Source organism: Solanum verrucosum, unplaced genomic scaffold (genome assembly GCF_900185275.1).
Source record: "Solanum verrucosum unplaced genomic scaffold, falcon-dt-bn FXZP01000057.1, whole genome shotgun sequence".
NCBI lineage: Eukaryota > Viridiplantae > Streptophyta > Magnoliopsida > Solanales > Solanaceae > Solanum > Solanum verrucosum.
In genome coordinates, this window is record NW_026019947.1 from 457925 (window position 1) to 477253 (window position 19329).

Below are 19329 nucleotides of genomic sequence, written 5' to 3' on the forward strand. Positions count from 1 at the left end.
AAAGTAACCAAGATAACCCATCAGACTCCACCCAGCCAGCAGTGCACTCCCAGCCTAGCTAGAAAGAGTGACTCAGGAGGCACCCAACCAAACAGTCCACTCCCAACCCAACTAAAAAAGGGACTCGACGGTGAGGTAGATATCGCGAGTCGTCCTACCATGTAGTCAGCTCCTAGCCCAGCTAGAAAGAGAAGACTCGTGGACACCCAACCAGTAGCACTCTCCCAGCCCAACTAGAAAAAGAGGCCCCGGGGCGATCACCGAGTCTACCCAGCCAGCGATACGCTCCCAACCCAGCTAGAAAGAACGACCCCGGGGGTGATGGTATCTCCAATAGGATCCAATCCAGCAACAACCACCGTGGAACGCCGTCCACTAAAGAATATCACATAAAAGGCTCCAAGCTTATACTATCTCAATCCCATACCTCTAGTGATGTATCGAACCTTCGAGAACACGTCGGAACCGCAGAATTAGAGGGAGAAGATATAGAAGTTCAACAAGCAGCGATAGCGCCTAATCTGAGGCTCAATCTATCAGACTTAAGTCTACTACTCTAGTCTACAAGGAGCTAAGTCATCCGAACGACGTCGGTAGAAAGTCAAGGCTATCTATCCCACACAAGTCATAAGTGTAAGGCAACGCTAGCCTAGCCTAGACTAAGGACATCATGCTTACAATTGACAATAAACAAAGCTTGCAACACACAACATACAAGCATACAATAGCATTTAGCACATAAGCATGTGATTCTACTAACCCGACTAACAGTGTACTAGGCCCGAATTATGGCCAATCGATCCTAACATAAAGTATCTAATCAAAGTAAACTAAGAAACTAGTACCCACCCCCAATTCACTCCAATCCACATGCTTTTACACAATTAAGCTCAATCTAATAGAAATGAAGCCGTCGCCTACCTTTAGGCCAACCAAGCGCGCTCCAAATCACTTTGCCGGAGCTTTTCCTTTCCAAACGACCTTTGAACGTTGTCACTCTATAAAGGATCACAATATTAGTACGGTCTTAAACATCAAAATCACAACAAACGGAGATAGGTCAATTGTGGAGTCAAAACAGGAATTGTGCGACCCACACCAAACTTTTCAGATTTGACTCCCTAAGAGACCTAAATAGTAACCTAAACTTGTGTTCCTAAATGGAACACAATTCGGAGCTCAAAACGCAACAAAACCCAACATGCCAGAAGACCACACTTTAATCAACTTAAAAGAAAACATGCAGTAGTCTAAACTCAGAATTTACGAGAATCAAATGGTGCCCAGCACTCTTTGAACACTCCACGACGTAGCCACAATAATTTTCAACACGTGGGACTTCGAATCACCCAAAACTGAGCTAAAATGACCAAGATATCATCAATTCAAGAAAGCCAAAATATAAGAACTTGAAAAAGGCTACAACAGTCTGGTAAATGATGAATTTTACCTCGAACGACGTGCAACTAACAACTTCCGATCAATCTACAGCGAAGACACCGAAAAATGAAGCTTTGGCACTTCAAATCACCTTATTCGGTTGAGAGATGAGGGAGATATGAGGTTTTTAAGTAAGGAAAAAGGTGCTGATTTTTCTGCACTAGATACACTAGATTTCAGCCTATTTTTTGAAAACTTAAAAACTCCGACGGGGTGCTCCAAATTCGTTCGGAACCCCGTGCATGCAAACGAGATATGTAACCATACCAAATTCGATATTCTGGACTGAATGTGATAGTCAAAATTTTCATACGAGGTCATCTTGACAAAAGTGGATCCCACACCCAACCGCCATTTTAAGTCTAAAACCACAACACGGCTCGTAAAAATATCGGAAACCTCGAGACACCAACAAAGGGTCAATCTAGACCAAACTCAACATTTTGGAGCTAACTGCTATGACAGAATTCTCATCTGAGTGCGTTTACTTAGAATGTTGACTAAAGTCAAACTTAGGCTTAAACTTAAAGTTAAAACGCCTAATCGCATCGACTCACACTGAAAACCTCGGGATCCCTGTCAACCATGCTACTAGCCTAAAATAACCCTTCCGGAGCTGATGGAATCGTTAGAATTGGATTCAGATGTTATCTTATTGAACTTTTGATCGAAAAGGATCGTTCAAGGTTCATAAACTCCAAAAACACTAAAACTCGCACAATAACCAAACGAACGATCAGATGACCGAACTGTCAGTCCCAACAAGTCATAAATGACTTGGGGTCGCTATACACTCTAAACGATACAGAAAAATGACCAGGAGGGTTATTGCAATATCCACTACTAAAAAGGACTTTCATCCGCGAAAGTAAGGGTCAAGAAGTACCTGAAGGCTCAAACAAGACAAGAAATTGCTCTCGCATCTCCTGCTCGGCCTCCCAGGTAGCCTCTTCGATTGGACGATGCCTCTAACAGACCTTAACAACAGGAATGACTCTCGAGCGCAATCTCCTCACATCTATGGCTAGAATGGCAACTGGATCATTTACAAATGTCAAACGGTCATCCAACTCAAATGCATCATACTGGAGCACATGGGACTTATCAGGAACATACCAGCGCATTATTGAGACATGGAAAACTAGGTGGATGGCTGAAAATATTGGAGGTAGGGCCAACTCATAAGCAACCTTCCCAACTATCTCGAATATCTCAAAAGGCCCAATGTACCTGGGGCTAAGCTTGCCTCACCTCCCAAACCTCATCCCGCCCTTCATGGGTGACACACAGAGGAATACCTGATCACGAACAGAGAATCTCAAAGGTCGAAGCCTCCGATCCGCATAACTTTGGTGCCTACTCTGAGCCGTCCTGAGTCTATCCTGAATCACTCTCACCTGGTCCAAAGCCTCCTGAATCAAATTCGTACCCTGCTGCCTAGGCTCTGTAGCCTCCAACCATCCTATCAGAGAGAGACAACGCCTACCATACAAGGCCTCGAACGGGGCTATCTGAATGCTAGAATGGTAGTTATTGTTATATGCAAACTCCGTCAAAGGCAAGAACTGGTCCCAATAACCCTCAAACTCCAAAATACAAGCCCGCAACATGTCCTCAAGGACCTAAATAGTATGTTCTGACTGACCATTAGTCTGCGGGTGGAAAGTTATGCTAAGGTCAACCCGGGTGCCCAACTCATCTTGAAAGGTCCTCCAAAAGCTAGATGTGAACTGAGAAACCCGATCTGATATAATAGAAACTGGCACCCCATGAAGTCGAACCACCTCTCGAATGTAGATACAAGCCAACCTCTCGGCGCTAAAAGAAGACTGAATATGAAGGAAATGTGCTGACTTGGTCAATCGATCAACGATGACCCAAGTGCTATCACTACCTCTAGAAGTCCGCGGTAGGCCAGTCTCAAAATCCATAGTAATGTGATCTCACTTCCACTCTAGGATGGGTAATCTCTGAAACTTATCACCAGGCCTCAAATGCTCAGCCTTTACCTGCTGGCAGCACAAGAAACGAGGAAACAAAGTCAGCAATATCTCTCCTCATGCCCCTCCACCAGTAATGTTGCCTCAAATCACGATACATCTTCGTTGTGCCCGGATGGATAGAGTATCTAGATTCATGGGCCTCACAAAGTATCAATCGTACCAAATCCCCAACTCTCGAAACACAGATGTGGCTGATGAATCTCAACACTCCATCAGGATCTAAGGTAGCCTAACCACTCTCACCCCTCTAACACTCGATCTTTAAGGGCCACCAAGGCCTCATCCTCAAACTAGCAACCACAGATCTTATTCAGCAAAGAAGATTGAACTCCCATATAGTCCAAGACGCGTCTAGAATTTGAGATATCCAACCGAACCATACTATTGGCTAATAAATGAATGTCCAAAGACAAGGGTCGCTCCTCAACAAATAAGAAGGCTAGACTACCCATACTCACCGCCTTCCAACTCAAGGCGTCCGCTACTACATTCGCCTTGCCTGGATGATAGAGAATAGCGAGGTCGTAGTCCTTCAGGAGCTCAATTGAACGACGTTGCCTCGATTAAGGTCCATCTGGCTCATGATGTACTGAAGAGTCCTGTGATCATTATAGATCTCACATCGAACTCCATATAGGTAGTGCCTCCAAATCTAAGTGTGAAAACTATCGCCGCCAACTCCAAGTCTTGAGTGGGGTAGTTGCACTCATGCAAGTTAAGTTGCCTCAATGCATAAGCAATAACTCGGCCCTTCTGCATCAATACACAACCCAAACCAACGCCATATACGTCACAATAAACCGTGAAGCCCTCGCCCTCAACTGGAAGAGTCAATATATGAGCGGTAGTCAATAACTCCTTGAGCCTCAAAAAGGTCGCCTCATATTCCTCTGACCAAACAAATGGAACATCAACACGAGTCAAGAGGGTCAGAGGTGCTGCCAAGGTAGGAAAACCCTCTATATACCATCTGTAGTAGCCTGCTAGTCTGACGAAGCTCCGAATCTCAGTAACTGAGGTGGGCCTAGCCCAATCACGAATAACCTTAATTTTCACCGGATCTACCATAACTCTTTGGACACAACGTGCCCCAAGAATGCTACAGAGTCTAACCAAAACTAGCACTTCGAGAACTTGGCATAAAGCCACTGATCTCTCAAAGTCTGGAGCACAACTCTCAAATGCTGCTCATGATCACCCCTACTCTGCAGGTATATCAAAATGTCATCAATGAAGACTATGATGAATGAATCAAGATAAGGCTTGAACACCCGTGTCATCAAGTCCATAAAGGCAGCAAGGGCATTAGTCAACCCAAAGGACATCACCAGGAACTCATACCATAACGGGTCCTAAATGCAGTCTTAGGGATGTCCGCCGCCTTAATCCTCAACTGGTGGTAAACAGACCTCAAATCAATCTTAGAGAACACTGAAGCTCTCTGAAGCTGGTCAAATAGATCATCAATCCTAGGCAGAGGATATTGATTCCTCACTGTCACCTTATTCAGCTGCCTATGTCAATGCACATGCGCATCCTACCGTCTTTTTCTTTACAAAAAAAATGGGAGAGCCCCAAGGCGATACACTAGGTCTGATGAATCCCTTACCCAAGAGATCCTGAAGCTGAACACTGAGCTCCTTGAGCTCTGCAGGAGCCATCCGATATGGTGGAGTAGAAATAGGTCGAGTACCCGACTCTAGCTCAATCATAAAATCAATATCACACTCTGGAGGTAGGCCAGGTAGGTCAGTAGGAAACATATCTAAGAAGTCACGAACAATAGGAACTGACTCAACCGGAGGGACTTCCCTACTCACATTACGCACATAGGCCAAATATGATAAGCATCCGCTAGCCACTAGCCTCCTAGCCCGAATAAAAGAGATAACCCCAACTGGTGTGCTACTACAAGATCCCTGCTACACCACCAGATGAATGGCTAAGGTAATGGTCTTAGAGAAGCAATCTAAAATAACGTTATAAGGGGATAACCAGTCCATGCCCAGAATCACATCGAAATCAACCATGTCAATCAATATAAGATCAGCCCACATCCCTGGATAGTAACTAAACAAGATCGAAATACCTGATCCACTACTAAAGACTCACCAGCCTACCAGAGGCTCAGAAATCATACTCAAGTGAGAAGCATAGTAAACAGAAACAAACAAAAAAGTAGATCCCGGATCAAATAAAGCTAAGGCAGGATACTGGCATAAAATAATCGTACATGTGATAACATCGTCTGATGCCTCAGCCTCTGCCCTTGTTGGAGCTATATAGAAATGGCTATGTCTGCCTCTGCTCTGACCATCAAACCTGCCACCTGACCTACCTCCTCGGGGACCACCCCATATACCCCGATGACCACATCTACAGTCCTAACCCTAACCACGGCCTTTAGCTGGAGGTGCTGGTAAAGTTGGGGGAGGTGCCTTAGGAGCGGGAGCAATCCGACTATGCTGAGGGTTGTCCCTGGCCCAATGACCCATCTCACCACACTCAAAGCAACCCTGCTGAGGGAAACTCCCAAAAGAACGGCCATGGCCTGAAGAGCCCAATCGAAATACCTCGCGGACCTGACTCGATTTGGCCTCGCTTCGACCACTATCTGATGCTTGAAAAGAGGCTTGGGTAGGCCTGCTAGACTGACCCTGTCGCAATTGTCGTCCGGTCTTGTCATGATAGTCCCTAGACATGGTGAGGGAGTAACTGTAGTTGCCCTCATGCCTAGCCCTTTTCTCGCTGCCCCTTTGGGCCTCGCGACGAAGATGATCCATAGTACTGACATGGTCAACTACGTCTAAAAAAGATCGACCCACAGAAACTAAGGACTGAGTCTCAAGCTGAAGCTGTAATCTCAACCCATGGAAAAAACACCTAACCCTCTTCTCCTCTGTAGGTAATATCATCTCTGCATGATGGGAGAGCTTATGGATCCTAGTCTTGTACTCTGCCACTGACATGGAGCCCTGCTCCAACCTGTAGATCTAATCCCTGAGGCGGTCTCTAACGCTACAAAGGATAAAGTTGGCTAAGAAGGCCTCAAGAAACTCATCCTATGGCACCGGTGGAGACCTGTCTTGCCTGGTCTGAATGAATGTGTGCCATCACTGCCTGGCTGGCCCATTTAGCTGGTAAGCGATAAAGTCGGTCCCTCTAGACTCCACTAGACCCAAAGTGTGAAGCCTCTTACGGCAAGTAGTAAGAAACTCGTAGGCATCCTCACCCACAGCCCTATAAAACCTCGGTGGTGTCAACCTGAGAAACACATCAAGCATTTTCTGGTCCTCGAGTGCCAAAGGTCTTTCCGCTGCCAAGGGTTGTACTCCCTCAGGTGGTACCTTGATCTGAGATTCCCTCACTGGAGGCTGATCCTGCGGTACTGGTGCTGGTGTAGCTGGGGCGGATGACTGTTGTATACCCCCAAGCACACCCAAGAGTTGTGTAATAGCGGCCTGGATATTTGGAGTCAAAACTGGTCTGAGTGGCGGCTGGGCTGGCCCCGGCCCGACTAACAGAGCTGGTATATGAGCTGTTGGAGGGTCCCCTACTAGCTTTGGATCCTCCTCTCTCTCCTGGGCTGGTTCTGGTGTTAATGCCCAAGTCGGCATGAGAGGTCGACCCCTACCCTGTAACGATCCACCGCACGTACGAGCCATCCTGTGAAAAGAATGAAACAAGAGAGATTTTGAGGAACTGATAATAGACATGATGCACGATATGATACAAAAAATAGAGAAATTTCCTTAGGACACCCTATAGCCTCCTAAAGATAAAACATATACGTCATCGCGTCTATCCGTAGGTCTTTACTAGGTGCTAGTTATGTACAATTGAGACCGGTGAACCTAGGGCTCTGATACCAACTTGTCAAGACCTAATTTCTCGAGTCATGATGACACCTACTATACCCCACTAGTAGGTAAGCCAACTCGTAACCCAGAACATCAAGCAATGAGCGTAAGGGCAGAAACTAGCAAAAACATTAATCTAAACAAGGACAATAAGGCGGAAGCAAACCAATATAAATATATACAGAAATTCCTCCCAGAACTTGGAAGTCACTAGTACAGAGTTGTCTAATAAAGAGTACAAGTCCCAAAAGTGGACCACAACAAAGCGTGTCTCAAAAGCAACAAGACTAGCTAAAATAAAAGAAGGAGACAGAACAAACCCAAAACGCCAAGTGCTCACCCTCGTCTTCGAGTCACAACTGTAAAAGAAGGCTGAAACTAATCACCACTGATAACTAATACTGGGACCTGCATCACGAAATAGATGCAGAGTGTAGCATGAGTACCAAAACAACAGGTACTCAGTAGACATCAAAGGCCGACTTAGCAAAAGGGGTAAAACCAATAATAATTAAAGAATCTAAACACATAGAGGTCAAATCGGATATGAATAGAAAGCATACGAGAATACCAGAAATAAACTAAGTACAGCTAAACAAAACCTAACTGACCCCCATAAGCCTAGAAGGTACACTCGTGTGCAAGTTTAAATAAAACCTGAACGGACCCCCATAAGCCCGACAGGTACACACAATAGCTAAGTCTACTAAGAAAGAAGAAAATCGGGCTCCCAGCCCAAAGTAACCAACATAACCCATCATACTCCACCCAGCCAGCAGTGCACTCCCAGCCCAGCTAGAAAGAGTGACCCCAGGGGCACCCAACCAAACAGTCCACTCCCAGCCCAGCTAGAAAGAAGGACTCGTGGGTGAGGTAGATATCGCGAGTCGTCTTACCATGCAGTCAGCTCCCAGCCCAGCTAGAAAGAGAGACCTAGGGAGACCCATCCAGCAGCACACTCCCAGCCCAGCTAGAAAGAGAGTCCCGGGAGCGATCGCCGAAATCACTAAGTCTACCCAACAAGCGATACGCTCCCAACCTAGCTAGAAAGAATGACCCCAGGGGTGATCGTATCTCCAATAGGATCCAATCTAGCAACAACCACCATGAAACGCCGTCCACTCCAAGAAATCACAGAAAAGGCTCCAAGCCTATACTATCTCAATCCCACGCCTCTAGTGATGCACCGAACCTTCGAGAAGGCGTCGAAACCACATAATTAGAGGGAGAAGATACAGAAGTGCAACAAACAATGATAACGCCTAATCTAAGCCTCAAACTATCAGACTCAAGTCTACTACTCCAGTCTACAAGGAGCTAAGTCATCTGAACAACGTCGGCAAAAAGTCAAGGTTATCCAGCCCACACAAGTCACAAGTCTAAGGCAACGCTAGCCTAACCTAGACTAAGGACATCATGCTTACAGTTGACAATGAACAAATCATGCAACACACAGTATACAAAAATACAATCGCTCAAGGTTCATAAGCTCCAAAAACACTAAAACTCACACAATAACCAAACAAACGACCAGGTGACCGAACTGTCAATCACAACAAGTCATAAATGACTTGGGGTCGCTACAGGAACGCTCTAAATGACACACAAAAGGCAAAACATAGAAATGACTAGGAGGGTCATTACACATATATTTGTTTCAACTATATGTTCTTCTTTTCGAACCATAAAAATATGTATAACACTTTGCTAACTTTGTTATTTTTAAGTGAGAAAATTGAAGATTGCACCAATATACGCTTTATGGAGGATTTTCACCTATCATATGCATGTTCTTCTCTCAATCAAACAATCTATATGTATACTAAAATTATATATAGACAAAGTGATCTGGCAATAGAGGTATATATAATTGAACTGAAAATCGAATCAAACAGCAAATTAAGTCAAACCAAAAAAAATTAATCCGACTAATGGTTTGGTTTGGTATTGAAAAAAACTCCCGACTATATTTGCATTAGTTTGGTTTTAACTAATTAAAATCAACCCGACATTATATATATAATTTTTAAAATTTATTTTATACATAAACATATTTACTTTGATATAATTTCTGTTTTCTTATACTTTTTCAAAATTTTTAGGGAAAATTGTGCATTATATAGCTACTTTTTCATTTAATTTTGATCCAATTCACACCAAATTTCTTGCCATTCGCCTCTCTCGCTCTTCTATGGAATCTCGCTCGCCACTCTCCTCTTTTTCAGTCATCTATCCTTCGCCTCTCTCACTTTATACAAACACAAATGTATAATTTGTGGTTGTATTTGTGTACAAAGAGAAAGACTATATATACAAATACAAATATAAATACATATTCCTCTGTCCTATACACTTGTAATTATACAAATACAAATCTTTTCCTACCCAGTTCTCTTTTGCCTTTCTCTCTCTCTCTCTCTCTTTCGCTTTATACAAACACAAATTATACAAAATACAATGTATAATTTGTGTTTGTATAAAGCGAGAGAGAGATTTGATATATAAATACAAATGTTTTAACTCGATTCAATTGAATACGACTTTAAATTTAATGCAGATATACAAACACAATCATTGATACATATACATAATAGTTACAAATATACAATTATCTAACTAGTATACATATACAATTCACCTCTCTCTACTCTCTGCCCTCTCTCGTTTGCCTCTCTCCTCTCTCTCCCAATCTCACTCGCAACTCTAGCCTAACACAAAGTACATATACATATACAAATACAATTTTCATAGACACCGATGAATTAGCACCCGATTTATATAAATTACTGCGATTTATACAAATCAGATGGTCCATAGCAAACATAATTTGGCTATGGAGCGCAAATAACAAAACTATAGTTATAGAGCGCTAATATGATTTTTATCTTTGCTATTCCTAAAATTTACTCTAATTTTTTATCTTTTAACATATGATTTCAAGTTTTTGAGATCTAGAATTTTGAATAGTCTAATAAAGGTTATAGTCCGTAGATATTAGTAACTCTAATAAAACTCAAATCAAAATCAAATCAATATTAATGCTAACAAAACAAATTAATTCAACACTAAGAATGACAATATTGTTGAATATTTGTTCTTTAGTTTTACATTAGTTTACACATTTAAAATACATAACCTAATCTTAATTTTTCTTTAATGTTTAATCATGTAACTAGTACTTATTATGACTTATTAAATTGCAATATTTAATTTATGTGATTTTATTATTATTTTTTTGTTGAATATTTTAGTGTCATTATATTGTGTTATTTTCTTAAGAAACACTTTAGATATTTGTATTTAGGTAGGACTAAAGAAATATTAGGAGCACAAGTTAATTATATGTTTGCATGATTATTTTACTGAAAATCCGAGGTTGAAAAATTCGAATTTTATTAGTTTCATTTGGTTTATAAATTTAAAATTTCGACACAAATAGTTTGGTTTGATATTTAAAAAATTCGAACCAATCCGGTTATGTACACCCCTATATATGGCATATAGATCACCATTTCTATTTATTTATTTTCTCTTTTTTTTTCTTTACATTTTGCATACATTCTTTTAAATTAATAATTGGAAAAAGACTCAAATATGTCATCAAACTTTGTTAAAAGACTCATTTATGTCATCCGTTAAAAATTTGGCTCATCTATGCCATTTTCTTTTGAGAAAATCTCATCAATGTCATTATTTGTTAACTGAAATGGTATAGGTTGGTTACCTGAATTCTTACCTTGTTGGTGACGGTCTGATTCCCATATTGTGATCCTCTCCCCTATTTCCCTTCCCCCACCCCATTTCTTTTTGAAAAAATAATGCAAGGGAATTTAATGCATGCATAAATATGTTTAAATACTCAATTAGTCCTCAAAATCTCTTTTACATCTCTTCCACCAAATTATAGATATCTTTATAAATAAAATAATAAATATTTTTATGCAATACATGTTATTTTTAATATGATAAAGCAAATAAACATAGTCAATACAAGCATTACTAATACAAATATTATTGGTACACTCTATTTAACATTATTTTTATAGGATCCGTCTCCTCTCCATTTCTCTTCTCTCCATTTTCCCCAAGTTCTTGCTTGGATGTGAGGTACATGGCATAGGTAAAAATTAATGGCTAAGATTTGATTGATTACAATAAGTTTTAAATTATAATTTAGATATTTAATATTTCATAAAAATAGTAATGCCACAATCATACATATATATTATCTTTTCTATAAATATATTATAAAAAAAATTCTCTTTTTTCTAATTTTTTTCCTGCTAGTATTATAATCTATTTTTGTAATAAATATGTTAAATATTTTCTATTTTTATATTATTTTTTTCCTGTGAGTATTTTTGCTATTAATTATATGTGATAACCAATTTTAAAGAGAAAGATCATAACAGTAACCCAATTTTTTTTTTTTAAAAAAAACAGAACGTAAAAACTCGTAGAGAAAAAAAAATAGAAAAAAAAAGATTTAAAAAAAATATATTTATGGACAAGATAATATATTTGTATGATTGTGACATTACTATTTTTATGAAACATTAATTATCTAAATTATAATTAGAATCTTATTTTAATCAATCAAATCTTAGTCATTAATTCTTACCTATGCCATGTGTATCACATCCAAGCATAAACTTGGGGAAAATGAAGAGGAGCCGGATCCATTTTTATACATACCCTGCCAAACAATTTCTGAAAAAAAAAAAACGTAATCATGGGTGTTTTATTGCAGAAATCATCCAAACGATTGAACAATTCAATGTTTAATTAATGGTAGCATTTTAATAATTAATTAATAAAGAAAGAGACAAAGCACCATTAAAATCTTTTGTAGACCAACCGTTTTAAACCAATGCATCTAATCATGAAGGCAACTGTTTTTAATAATTCGCATAATACATAAACGTCTATCTTAATTCTCACATTTTTATACTAACAATGAATGAAAAAAATTAAATAAAAATAACAAATTCAAATAATAATAAGCAAATACATCTATAAGGAGATACCTAAAATTCAAATTAGCAGTTGAGTCAAAGAAGTAAAAAAAAAATCAAATATATCCTGAACTTTCTTAGAACGATCACATATACCCCTATATGAATTTAATAAAAAATAAAAAAGATATAAATTTAAAGTAATGTTTTTGCTTCCATTAGATGAAAATGGTACATGTGAGTGACGTTGCAATGGTAAGAATATATGTGAATCACTTTTGTAATGAGAGATAAATCAATTCTAAATCGCAAAGCTAGGAAATATGTCATACCTTTTTTCCTTTAATTATATCAATGGTTTTTTGTTCAAAGGGTGACCTAGGTTAGGTCAAAGTATAGTGGATGCTCGAGCACCAATTATTTGTGACCCAAAATTTATATTAAAACAAATGATTTGCAAAATTATTACATTTTATTTGTGAGGACAATTGTGTGTTGTGTTTTTTTGGGCAAAATAACGAGTGGCCAAATCAGAGAAAATGATCAAAATTGTCCTTTATCTTTGAGTTAAGAGTCAAAGTAATCCCTGCCTTTTAACATGGAGCACTAAGTTCTCCATGTTTCAAGAATTGGTACACTTTTGATACTCTTCCAAACATCTGTCTATATTTTAACGGCATTTCTCATTGCACGTGAGAAAGTTTCCCTCCAAAACTCATTTTTCTATGCTCCTTTTTTTCTTATCAAATCAGACTTCTTATTTGTCTCTTTCCTTTCTACCATTTTTCGTAGCGGAACTGGTAGTTGGGGGATTCATGAAAGTGGTAGTGTGGTAGGTGGTAGTGTGGTAGGTGAGTATTTTATTTTAAAGATTTTATTGTAGTATTCTTTTGCTAAGTGTCTTAATCTTGATATCTCTTTAATGTTATTTTTTGGTAGTGTGAAATTCATGGTAAAATGTAATAATATTTATTGTAATATTCTTCCGATAGTTGTTTTAATCTGAATATTTCTTTAATATTATTTATGATATATTCTAGATATAACATATCTTCGGTTCTTTGGTACATATATAAATTTTCCTCCATTAATTGTTCTAATAGTTTTATATCTTCCATAGATTTTATCCAATATTGTAAATATTCGTAGTTCATTTTAATCTGAATTTATTTCTAAATCATACCATTCTATTCTTTCGAAGTCTAAATCATGTAGGTCTATTTCATACCATTCTTGGTTTAATATATCTTCTGATTCGTAATCATTAAATATTTTTTCCCGTATTATTTTTCTTAATTCGATTATTTCTATATTTTTAAGTACATATAAGATTAAAGTTTCGTAGTTTTTTATCATTTCATCATGCATGTATGTAGTCATGTTCTTTATTATGCAGGTTTTTTATTTCAAATTATTCCTTCCTATCATATTCATAATTGATTAAATTCATATTAGATCATTATGAACTAGATTATCTTTATCATGTTTTCCTGTCACTACTAGCATCGTACTTTAGCGGATACTTTCTTCTTATCAGTGCCTCAACTTTGTTTACTCCCCTAAACGGTTTTCCTCGCCTACCGGTTTCAACATTAGGATGGCATAGTATAGAAGTTTTCTCCCTGTTTTCAGTGTGCTAATAAACTAGAAATCATGATTCAAATAATTCTAATACATAATAACTAACATAAATTTATTCAATCATATATATGATATTCAGGAATATATGAAATTAGTTCCGCATATTTTTTGAACAATATACCTTTGCCTCTTGCTTAGCCATGTTATCTGAAAAATCTGACTGGATTTCAGATTTATCCATTAACTTTTAAGTATTTAGTATCTTTAAGAGAGTTTTTTGAAAGAAGAGTTTTTATTTAGGCATTGCCTGCTTTACAATGTTTACTACTAAGTCTATATATAGACATACAAGTTTACAATTCTAAATACTTACGCTTTTTACATCTGTCCACTACTATTTACTACTATTCATGAATAGTTCTTATTTTGTTTACCACTATCCTTTTTACGACTTATTTGCACATATTAATAATGTACACTATTTACCACATACACTTGTCATTATTTGTACACTTATTTTGAAAGACCCATACCTACTTTATGACACACACCAAACTATTATGACTTTTTACATTTACATTATTTTACACATAACTTTTTCCGTTCTTATCTTTTTCTCCTTCTTGTTTTCTTCCTCGTTGATTATTCCAGCTGGACGTCTGGAATTATATTATCTTCTCCGTTGCACTTTGAACATTTATGGTTCGGGTATTTATGACCAATTAGCTTGCAATATCTGGTTAATAATTCTACTGAAATAAATCCTTCTTTTAGTGCTCGTGTCGTAGGTCGTTCTTCTGGCTTTAGTAGTGATAAAATCCATCTTTGGACTTCATCCATATCTGCTTTCCTTAGCTCCCTTGAATTGGAATAAATCATTAACTGGTCTCTTGCATAGTAGCTCCATATAGTGTTTCCGTTTAAATAATTATTTGCTAGCTCTTGTATAATTGTTGATATACCAATTATCCTTTTGTTGGCATAAAAAACATGGTATCTCTATTTTGCATATCTCTTCTTGTTGTCCGATATCCTCGGGTATAATCATATCTTTAGTTAATCCTATCTTGATAACTTGTATTGGAGGTTTTATTTCTTCGTATAATATCTCCGCTGGTGCTGTATAGAATTTTATCTAAAATAAATTTCCTTTCGTAACTCTTTTGTATGTGATAAATGCTTTGTGTAGTTCTGGTATTCCACTAACTTCTTCTCCGTCGTATGTGTATACAGTATTTAACAGTCTGTAGTTGTAACATGTTCTTACTAAATTAGCGTTAGTTTTCGATTGTGCAATTAACTTGTTATATCCTTGTAACTTTTGTGTCAAATAATCTTGGTTTGGTTCTTTTGTAGTTGATCTGGGGTTGCGGTTTAAATAGGTTTGGATTTTGTGGATATTTTCAATATAGGTTCGTGTGATGTAGTTATATGTCTTTTTCTCATTTTGGTTTTTGCAAACTATCTGTGTATGTAGATGTTTGTGGTTCTACGGACACATGTCTAGGTGTCCTTTGGGTAAATGGTTTTGCAAATAGCTGGTTTAAGTTAGCATTTTTATGTTGTTTATCGCTAACTTGTTTGCTTGTACCTGCAGCTGTATGTAAACAAACATTATGAGTTTTAAGGAGTTTCCCCATCGTCTCCTTTTAGCTCTGGGTTTTTTTCCGTCTTCCGATCGACGTAGCTCCGCATTTTTATAGTCATGCTGCTGACTAGCTTTAGACTTTAGATTATCTTCATCAGTCTTTAGCTTTTGTATCTCGTTGTCCATACTATCCACTTTTGTACAAAGTGTAGTAATGGCTTTGAGTATCTTTTCAATTGTATCTTCTTCCTCAGTCTCAGTTTGAGTAGCTTTGTCGTGATAGGTAATCTGCAATAACATTCTTATCAGTTTTTATTACTTCAATTGTAAATGTAAAATTTAATATATTTAATACCAATCTCCTTATTTCTTTTGTTGTTACCGAATCTTGTATTTTTCTTGTTAGCCACCATTTTACTTGTGTATTATCTGTTCTTATAATAAATTTGTTATATACAATATATGGTTCAAATGATAATAAACACTTATATACTGAATATAATTCTTTTCTATTTATTTCCCATTTTATTTCTGTATTATTAAATGTTCCTGAATAATACCTGCAATGATGTTCTATCGTAGTGTCATCATACCTGTATTTTTAATATTCCTCCATAACTTTTTTCACTCGCATCTGATTCTATTATATAAGTAAATTTTTTGTTTTCATCTGGAAAGTATAGTTTAGGTAAGTTTTTACATAATAATTTCACCTTTTGTATTTGTATTTGGTCTTTTTTATCAAACTGATATTCCATATCTTTCTTTAATTTTTGTTGTAATGGTTTTATATTCTCTGCTAATTTTGGTATGTATTCTCTTATTTGATTTACTAGTCCTAAGAATGACTGTAATTTCTTTTTTGTATCTAGTTGTTCATTTGAGTTAATTATTTTTTGTACTATATGTGTTTACATTTTTATTCCGTTTTTATCAATTTGTATTCCTAAGATTCTATTTGATTTTTCATTATATTGCTTTCTTTTTACTTAGACTTATACCTGAATATTCTATGATGTGTATAAATTTTTCTAATAATCTTATATGTTCATCGTTTGTCTTAGAATATAATAATATATCATCAATGTACACTACACAATTTTCTATTTGTTTAAAGTAATTGTCCATAAACTGTTCATATCGACCTGGTGCGTTTTTATATCCAAATGGTAATACATTTCATTCATAAAAATCATTGTGGTACAGTGAATGCTGTTAATTTTTTAGATTCTTCTTCTAGTTTTAAGTGATAAAATCCTGATTTACAATCAAATTTGCTAAAATAATTATATCCTTGTATTTGTCTTATCTTTAGTATTTTATTTGGTATTGGATAATTATATGTTTTAGTTTTTGCATTTAAATTTCTATAATCAATAACCATTCTGCATTTTCCTCTTTTTTGTTCACTATGTTTATTTACTATAAATGCCGGGCTTGTATGCTTACTATTGCTTTCTTGTATATATCCTTTTTCTAGTAATTCATCTATATGTATTTTAAATTCGGTTAATCATTAAAATTATACTTTAATGGTTTTTGGGTTATTATACTATTATTATCAATTAGCTCAATTTTTATTTTTGTTTTATGTTTCTTCATCCTTGTAAAGGTCCTCACTATATAATAGTTCTAACTTATATTGAATTATTTTTACTTTATCTATAGAGAATATAATAATTCTATTTTAGGGGTCTTCTTCTTTTATATTTCTAATTTTTGTGTAATTTTTTCACTTCCTTTTATCAATTCTGTTGTTTTTTATTTTTTATTATTTACTCTTTTTGCTCCTATTTTTTGTTTACACGGTGTTGTGAACCACCAGTGTGTTTTTGTTATTATATGTGGGTATAATTTTTCTAAAAATGGCATTCCTAATAGCATATCTTTTGTAGTTAATTCAAAGTTATATATTTCTTCTATAGTTAATATCTTATCCCATATTTGTATTTTTATATTTTTTGCCTTATATGTGATCATGCTTCCTTCATTATTAAATCCTGTTACTACTATCGGTGTTTTTAATTTTTCCCACTTATCTTCTGGTAAACAATTGTATTTACATATATTAGCTTCTGCTCCCGTATCTATCATTGGTGTATAATATCGGTTGTAATATCCTTCTATTATTATCTTTGCAAGTATATATATTTTCATATTTTTATTATATAAAGTCCTTTTTATTATTACTCTTTTATTTTCATAATTTATTGTTAACTGTTTGTCTTCTAGATTATATGGTTTTACTTGTTCTAACCATTTTATTCCTAAAATGATATTTTCATTTCCTTGATATATTTTGAATTTTATTACTATTGGTACTCCTCCGATGATTATTTCCTTTTCTGTAGTTTCTTCGGTATACATTAATGCTTTTGGTAGTTCGGAGCATGATTGTTCAATAGTTATTATTTCATCTTCCGTCACTAATTCTCTTGTAATATAGTTTTCTTCTCGTCCTGTATCTATTAATATTAAATATTTTCGTTGTTCCATTATTCCCGTTATGTAGTAATGATGTGGTTTTATATCTTCTTCTATTGATTTTTGTGGGGTTTTATCTATTTCCTTGAGGTACTCATTTTTTATGATATTTGGGGTATCTCATTGTTTATTCTTTTCGATGTGCTTAGTCTTTCTTTTACTATTTCTAAATCTTCTTCTATATCAATTTCATTATAACTATAATCGTTTTTATCTATGACTGTAACTATTCTTTCAAAGGGATCTTCTATTTTTATTTTATCTATTTTATTTTTTGCTGTTATTTTATGTTTTGTTGTTAGAACATATAAGTTTTTACATCTAGCTGTAAATATTTTACTTCCTGGGGCTAGTTCTATTCCCGACATTCCTCCCAATATAAATACTATGATTTATCTATATTTCTGTCATTTATTGCTACTTGAGTAATTAACACTTATTATAAATTTAAATTTTTGGTATATGAGGTTACCTCTTACTGCACTTATTATACTTTTTTCTATGGGTTGTATAATTCTATCATCCGCTAAGTATATTTCTATGGGTGTATCTATTCCTTCTCTAAAACATGCTTTTATTAATATTTCTGTTCCTCCTAAATGTACATATTTAATTGGATTTTTAGCCTTAATATCTTGTATTTCTTTATTTACGTTTATTTATTATTGGTATTTTGGCCTTTCCTTTAGTGTATTTGCAATCTATGATATGTTCTCTTTGACTTACTACATAATATTCTTCTTTTTGTCGTTTAAACCAGTTTCTTACTGTTGGTATTTCGAATATTTTTGCTACGCTTAGGTCTAATTCTTTTCCTTTTATTTGTTCAAATATACTATTATCAAATATTATTTTCTGTTCTAAATATTCTTCGTCTTGATGTTTTTCTTTATTTATTTTTGTATATCTGCTTCAGTCATTTGTTATATTATAGAATTCATTATCTGATTCTATTTCTATGTCATTATCTATTTCATTTTCCGATAATTCATATATACTATCATTGCTTTCTAATTCATAATCTACGTATTCTATTTGTGTATATTTTTCATCGTCTATTATTATTTCTGATATTTGTTTTTTCTTTGGATTTTTAGGTAATTTACAATCTCTAGCTATATGTCCTAATTTTCCACAATTATAACAAGTACATTCCGTTAGTTTTCTTTTTGGTCTATATGGTCTTTTGGTTTTGTAATTTTTTACATAGTACCTTCTTCTTGGTTTTTTTATATTTATATTTTTAGATTAAATTTTTTGGGTTTTTTTACTCCTGATGTGCTAGGTTTTTCGTCCATGTTACGTCTTCTGTATTTACTTCTAAATTCTTTGTATTATCTATGTTTGCTAAAAGTTCCGTATATTTTCGTTGTTTCCGAATGTTGTTTAGATCATCATCGTTTATTTCATCAACTCTT

General features: G+C 35.8%; 1 pseudogene; it reads right to left on the bottom strand.

Moving 5' to 3' along the window:
- Positions 1 to 181: 181 nt before the first annotated feature.
- On the bottom strand, positions 182 to 14080 carry LOC125810670 (uncharacterized; annotated as a pseudogene).
- Positions 14081 to 19329: the final 5249 nt, after the last annotated feature.